Genomic DNA, 5,863 nt, shown 5'->3' with positions numbered 1-5,863 from the left:
CTGATTCTGGCTAGTCTAGCTGGCCATCTTGCTCTAGGAACCTTTTGTCTCTGCCTCTTGTGTGCTGGGATTGCAGGTGGCAACTTTTATGTTGGTGTGGAGGGTCCAAATCTGGTCCTCGGGCTTCTTCAGCAAACATTTCACCCACTGATCCATTGCCCCAACCCTATTAATTGACTGATGGACTGATAGATTGATGGATATAGGGTCTGCATATGGCTTCTCAGGATCCCTATTGCCGAGATTCCAGGTATGTGCTATGGCATCTAGAGGATTAGGTATTTAATTAGACTCTATTGGAATATAAACATTTCTTTGGACACATATATTTATTTGAATAGCATGGAAAAATACTCATCACAAAGTAGACAGCAAATAAATGCTCTCCTAGGCTTGTGCCATTCTTCTAAAGTCATTTTGTAGATTAGGATTTTCTTTTTAAGACAAAAACAAAAAACAAAACAAAACAATGTTAATTCTCTTATTTTTTTTCCCAGAAAGAGTTTCATTAGGTTTCCTTGGCTAGACTGAAATTTACTATGCAGACCAGGAGAGCCTCAAACTCACACATTTACCTGCCTCTGCCTCTAAGAACTAGGGTTGAAGGTATGTGCTACTACACCAGGCATCAATATTTCTTGAAATTGACTACAACCTCTTACTTCTAACAAACTGAAATAAATGTCAACTGTTTTTCTCTAAGCCTGTTTTGGATTGATTGCATCATTATTAAACACAAGCAAAAGCTAATCCAGTTATTAAGGTATTACTAGACATGAGATTGTATGGGTGTGTAAATAATATTTCATAAGTCTTACCTGTCTAAAGTATCCATAACATATTATTTATAAATGGATAATCAACTGGCTATCAACAGTGCTCAAAAACCCATGATGGGAAAGAGATGAGATAGATTTTTATCATTTAAATTGCTGTTTATCAGCTTTCGTTATCATTTGAAGTCTTAGTTATATGAGAATATGCACAGTTTCTCTTAAAACACTTTCCAGCTCTCTGCTCCTCCCTGTTTCAGAGACAGCAGCATCTTTTCGTGCAGTGCTAGCCTCACTCTTGACACAATGGTGATGGTTGGAGTAAACGCATTTGGCCATGCTGCGCGCCTGGTTATCAGGGCTTGCTTCTTATCTGGCAAAGTGGAGATTGTTAATATCTGTGACCCCTTCATTGACCTCAACTACATGGTCTACACATTCTAATATGACTCTACCCATGGCAAGTTCAATGACACAGTCAAGGCTGAGAACGGAAAACTTGTCATCAACCGGAAGCCTATCACCACCTTCCAGGAGCGAGATCCAAGAGCGATAGTATCAATGGGGCGATGCTGGTGCCGAGTATCTTGTGGAGTCTAATGAAGAAGGCTGGGGCCCACTTGACTGTGTGTGTGTGGAGGGCACAAAAGGGTTATAATCTCTGCCCCTTCTGCCGATGCTCCCATGTTTGTGATGGGTGCGAACGGTGAGAAGGATGACAACTCATTCACAATTATCAGCAATGCTTCCTGCATCACCAACTTCTTAGCCCTCCCTGCCCAAGGTCATCATGACAAATTTGGCATCATGGAAGCACTCATGACCACAGTCCATGCCATCAGTGCTACCCAGAAGGCTGTGGATGGCCCCTCTGGAAAGCTGTGGTGTGATGGTTGTGGGGCTATTCAGAACATCATCCCTGCATCCACTGGTGCTGCCAAGGCTGTGGGCAAGGTCATCCCAGAGCTGAACGGGAAGCTCACTGGCATGGCCTTCTGTGTTTCTACCCTCAACATGACTGTCATGGATCTGACATGCTGACTGGAGAAACTTGCCAAGTATGATAGCATCAAAAAGATGGTGAAGCAGGCATCCAAAGCCCACTAAAGGGCATTCTAGGCTACACTGAGGGCCAGGTTGTCTCCTGAGACTTTAATAGCAACTCCACTCTTCCACCTTTGATGCTGGGGCTGGCATTTCCCTCAATGACAACTTTGTAAAGCCCATTTCCTGATATGGCAATGAATATAGCTACATCATGAAGGAGGTAGACCTCATGGCCTACATGGTCTCCAAGGAGTAAGAAGCCCTGGACCACCCACCCCAGCAAGGACATGAGAGGAAGAGAGGGGCCCTAGGCTGCTGAGGAGTCCTTGTTCCAACTGAGCCCCTGACACTGAGCATCCTTCCTAAAAGTTTCCATCCTAGACCCCCCAGAATAATGGGAGGGACCCAGGGAGCCCTACTCTCTTGAATACCATCAATAAAGTTCACTGTACCTACAAAAAATAACATAAAATAAAATAAAAGCATTTTCCACCAGATGAGAAATCCTTCAGCTAGCTGTGCTTTGTCTTGTTCATTTTGGCATGAAGGTTTCTTGTTCCAGAATCAGATGCTGTTTGTAGAAATTGGTGTTTTATCAGAAGATAAAGGGCCACCACTACCCCAGCAACATAGCAGCTTCGAGAATGCTCTCTGTGGGCTATCTTTTGGCTTTAAAATTTCTGAAAGGTGAGACTTGAGAGATGCTCAGCTGTATCCCCAGTTCCAGGAGACCAAATGCCCTCTTCTGACCTTTTGATGTGCTAGGACACATATGAGTGAGCATGTGTGCACTTGCAAGTGCACACACACACACACACACACACACACACAATTTTAAAATAAAGAAAACCTAAAAATTTAGGCACTTTATATAAACAAAATATATATGATTAGTATTACATATATGCTAATATATATGAATACTTTATATATATATGTTTTAATTACATTCCACTATAGTAATTTGTTTTTCTAAAATATAGGGTTTACTACAAATAACAGTTACAGTTAGTTCGGCTTTAAAAGGTATTGTATTTGTAAGGCTCTTATCAATTTTTAAAAATGTTCCTATACTTTGCTCTTTATAATGCAATCAAAACCCTCCCAATTACATTAATGATGTTTAGGTAGGGTCTATGCTATTGAATTACAGTCTTCATTGACAAAAATGTGTTAACACACTCTAACTTTTTCATCTCTTTCTCCTCCAATTGTAATCAACAAACATGACTTGGGTGCTGGGGTCCTCACTCCTCAATGCATTTATTTGCCTACTGGGCTTTGTGTGTCTAATGACTGCAGCCACCCTTCTACTACAGAAGCAGATGCCTTATGAATTATAGATTTTTGCATAACCCAAGTCAATGGGCACGGGTTCATTTGGATTTGAATAATTCAGAGCTAATCTGCTGTAGGTAGAGTGGGACAGATCTACCTTTCATGGCAAAACAGTAAAAGGTGGGTGGTAAGGATTCATTGGTAGATGACATTTAGGATTCATTGACCACTCTGTAATACTTTAAAGGGTTGAAATTATATTATTGCACAGTAGAATTAAGTTGCATAGACACTGTGATTCACATGGAAATTCATGTGACAATCATGAGGTTTGCCTATTTTCTGTCCACAACAGTAATAGACTCTTTTGCAGTTTGAGAATTGTACTATGTATACTTCAGGAATGTGGAATGTCTACTAGAATATAAAATTTTTTTTTAAATCAAAGACAATTACTTCATGGCTGTGCTAAGCTGAATAATGGCCTCCCCAGAGATATCAGCATTATCATCCTATGAATTTGTGAATTTTTCTTTACATGGCAAAAGGAATTTATAGGAATATTAAAGCTAGGGAGCTCAGTATGGCAAGATCAACTGGTGTGTAACAGTTTCTGTATTTTTTAAAATTTTACTGTAGCAAAATACCTGGGAAAATTCAACTTTAAAAGGAAGAAAGATTTAATTTTTAGTGAACTGTTTCCCGGGTTTTATTCCATGATTGGTCAGCTTGTTGCCAGGATGCTATAGCATCGTAGGAGAAGCACACTGCAAAGGAACTGCCTAGTTCGTCGTAGTGGTTGGGAAGCCAAAAAAAAAAAAAAAAAAAAAAAAAAAAAAAAAAAAAAAGGAAGATTCAGGATTCCCAACATCCTCCTCCATTACATGCCTCCAAGAACTCACTGCCTTTCGTCAGGCCCCACCCACTAAAGGTTTTGCACATTCTAACAGCTTGACAGGTTCAAAAACAAATCTATGGATATCAGCCATTAAGACAATTTAAGACCTAAACCCCAGCACTCCCTAAACCTGATTACAGGGCTCCATAGGAAACAGAAAGGAAGATGCTTGGCTACAACATTCAAAGGCCATGTGATCACAGAGAAATATGATACTCTTCTGTCTTTGACTGTGACCATTAGTAGTTGGGAAGGCAGGAAAGATGTATTCTCTCTGAGAGTCAGACAAGGCATGCCTCTCTGAGTACAGTGGTCCATGGCCCACACCTGACAGGAATTGCTTGGCTTGACTCTTGACACCCAGGCTCTCCATGCTCTCTGCTCAACAAGTACAGGAGGCAAGGCATAGGTAATCCAACAACACAAACTATGTTCTTGGTTAAAATATGTCCAAATTTGCAGAAACTCATGAAATCATTTTTTTATAGGACATAGATCTCCAGGATGACAAAGCCCAGAACTGTAGGGTGAGATGGGAGCGTAATTTCAGAATGAGTTCTTCATACCCACTTTGGAGACAAGAAGTACAGTTTGGGTTGCAAAGGAAGCCTTGAGTGAATCTGTAAAGAGCAGATGGATTCTTGAGTTAGTGCATAATGTTGACAAGGACCACTGGGAATTGGTAAAGCCTTGCTTGGGTAAAGCTCGGGAAATGAGCAACGTCTTTCTCTGGTTTGTTTGAAAAAAAAAATTAACAACTGTCTGTTCTTCCTCCCAGATGACTGCAACCTGAGACAACTTCCCTACAGACCTTCTACTGAGACTAACTAACCTTTCCTTCCTGTGCTGTACATAATAAGTTCGGTGGGTAGTTTTGTAGTTGGAGCCACTCCATCAGAGCACGCACAACCCCCTCCATCCCAGCTTTACTGTACACATGCCTGTTTTTGCTTCAATCCTTTGTTTCTCTAGTTGGGTTTCCAGGACCAGCCATGCTAGATGAGGCAGTAAAGAGAATAGAAAGGGTAAAGTTTGAAGTTTAGAAACCTCCGCTTGATTTATCTTGCATGACAGCCTTTGTTTTTGATTTTTTTGTTGTTTTGTTTTCAAAAGTGAAGACTGACAAGAGAATGCTGACCACAAACCAGCTACTCACTGGAAAGCTGGGTGGTCAGGAATAGATGCATGGTATCAATAGCAGAGCCTTTAGCTTTCACTTCTTTTGTGGAGGCGGATGAATTTGTAAGTTGGCCTTTACAGCCAGAAGCTTACATTTCACGCACAGAGTTTCTATTTCTGGATCAAAATTCATTTACTGCTGGTCACTTTGCTCTTCATTCCACTTAGTGGAAGCAAAATGTTTAAACTGTACAAATCTGAATTATTTTTCAAGAAGATTCTTAGCACAGACACTATGGAATTGTATAGGGATTTGGTATTAACTTGGCAGCTTTGATGAGAAATGCACAAGACGCAGAATGGACACAGACAACATAATTGTGAGCAATACGGATTTCTTCTCCATGTATAATACGGCATACAAATATGTGACAGTGAAAATAAAAAAGATTTGCCACCTGTGGATTCAAGACTTAATCTAACTAGAGTATCTCACAAGTGAATGTTCCGGGGCTGTATCTTGGAAGATGACTCTGAAGCACAAGATGAATGCTCTTTCTCCTTGACCTGTACAACTTAAGACGCTACCCTGCTCTCTGGCCCTGGCTGAGCTTTCATATCCCATCACTGTCTCCTGCTTATTGACAAAAGAGATGGTTGAGTGAGAGGAAGCATGCGAGAAAGGGATGAAGACATGATTGGCTTCAGGGGAATGTTCTTTTGTATGAGTTAAATGTAAAGATGAGCC

The 5,863-nt window shown here is 40.7% G+C and overlaps 1 pseudogene across 1 annotated transcript; it reads left to right on the top strand.

The window, feature by feature from the left end:
• Positions 1 to 1,079: 1,079 nt before the first annotated feature.
• LOC311585006 (glyceraldehyde-3-phosphate dehydrogenase-like) lies at positions 1,080 to 2,076 on the top strand (annotated as a pseudogene). Its single transcript has one exon. The product of its transcript is annotated as a glyceraldehyde-3-phosphate dehydrogenase-like (transcript).
• Positions 2,077 to 5,863: the final 3,787 nt, after the last annotated feature.

The sequence above is a fragment of the Acomys minous genome (assembly GCF_964271855.1).
Source record: "Acomys minous genome assembly, chromosome: 15".
In the NCBI taxonomy this organism is placed as follows: Eukaryota; Metazoa; Chordata; class Mammalia; order Rodentia; family Muridae; genus Acomys; species Acomys minous.
This window is presented reverse-complemented; position numbering and strand designations above follow the sequence as displayed.